We start from the raw sequence: 1,524 nt of genomic DNA, 5'->3' as shown, positions 1-1,524 counted from the left end.
AATCCAGCCTCAGACACTTAACACACACAAACACACAAAATAACTAGCCATGTGACCTTGGTCAAGTTGCTTAATCCCAATTGCCCTCCAAAAAGCAAATATACATACACACACACACACACACACACACACACATATATATGCATATATATATGTCCCGTCCGGCGGGACCAAGTTATTTGTGAGGCCGAGGAGGACCCAGCCTGCGAAGGAATGGGTGGGAAAGAAGGAGCAAGACGGTCTGATGATCTTTATTGCTGGTAAACAGGACTTATATACTCGTTGAGGAAGTGGGGAGAAGAATTCTTGTAAACAACTGTTGAAACATTTTGTGGTTAGGACACCTGGTGCCGAAGCACTCTGCAGTCCGCAGATTCACGTGGCATGGTACTCGGAGGTGTGGCTTTCTCAGGGGGGGGAAGGGTGCCTGGCCCGAAGGTCTTCGCTCCCAACATATATATATATAATCAATATATATAATCAAGTAGGTGGTACAACTATTAATTATACTCATTTAAAAATGAAGAAACCACAGCACGGGGAACTCATTTCACACATCATTTCACAAAGGGGCAAGAGGGAGTGGCATAGGGATTCAGACTCCATTGTCCTAACTCCAAATCCAGTGTTTACTTTTCAGTCTGTTGTTAATTGAGTTGGCTGCTGTCAATCTACTAATATTACTAGAATGTATACTGATTTTCAAAACTTTAGATGTGATGTTAATCCAGTCAGGTACTGTGATAGTAATGGCAATTAAAGATTCCCCTGTATTGGCTTGGTTTTCAAATTGATTGTATTAAAACCCAGAGTTTGTTAATCCCACCTGTGGGATGGGCTTGTTGATGTGAAAAGAAAGTCCTGAACTGGGAGGAGCTGGTGACGTAGATTTGGAGAGACACTGGGGAGAGGCGCAAGATCTTTTTTGGAAGCAGCACCTCGTGGAGAGAGAGAGAGACTAAGAGGATTGCTGGTGGCCGCTTTGAATTGCCCTGGACTTTTGAGACCTGCCCCCTGAGCTGCCAAGGACTGAGGAGACATGGCTGTTTTGCTGGTACTTTGTCTGTCTGTTTTGATGTTATTTTGCCAGATTTGTCCACTGGTGAAAGACTGTCCTGTTGAAGAAGTCCTGGAACCTGGCATTTGGTTAAGAAGGCCTGAGACTGTCCTGCAGACAGAGAGTGAATACTGTCCACTGGTGAGGGACAGTACTGTTGTTGCAGGGGTCTGGAGACTGTCCTGCAGACAGAATGAATACTGTCCACTGGTGAGGGACAGTACTGTTGTTGCAGGGGTCTGGGAGCCTTTCTGTTGGTTCAGAAGCCCTGAAGAAGGATTTTCTTGTTGTATGTTTACAGAAATCCTGGGAGAGGGCTTTGCTAATGTGTTCAGGGGTTCTAGGGCTGTTCTACAGACAGAGGATAAATTCATGAAGGGACTGACAATGTATCTTATGGCCTTGCTAAGCCTTGTCTCTCCAGGAACTAAGATTGCTGAGAACTTGCCTCGTGTCAAGATGAAGAA

The sequence above is a fragment of the Petaurus breviceps genome, unplaced genomic scaffold (assembly GCF_028583685.1).
Source record: "Petaurus breviceps papuanus isolate PSGF00001 unplaced genomic scaffold, PetGlider_PUasm1.0 38, whole genome shotgun sequence".
Classification (NCBI taxonomy): Eukaryota; Metazoa; Chordata; class Mammalia; order Diprotodontia; family Petauridae; genus Petaurus; species Petaurus breviceps.
This window is presented reverse-complemented; position numbering follows the sequence as displayed.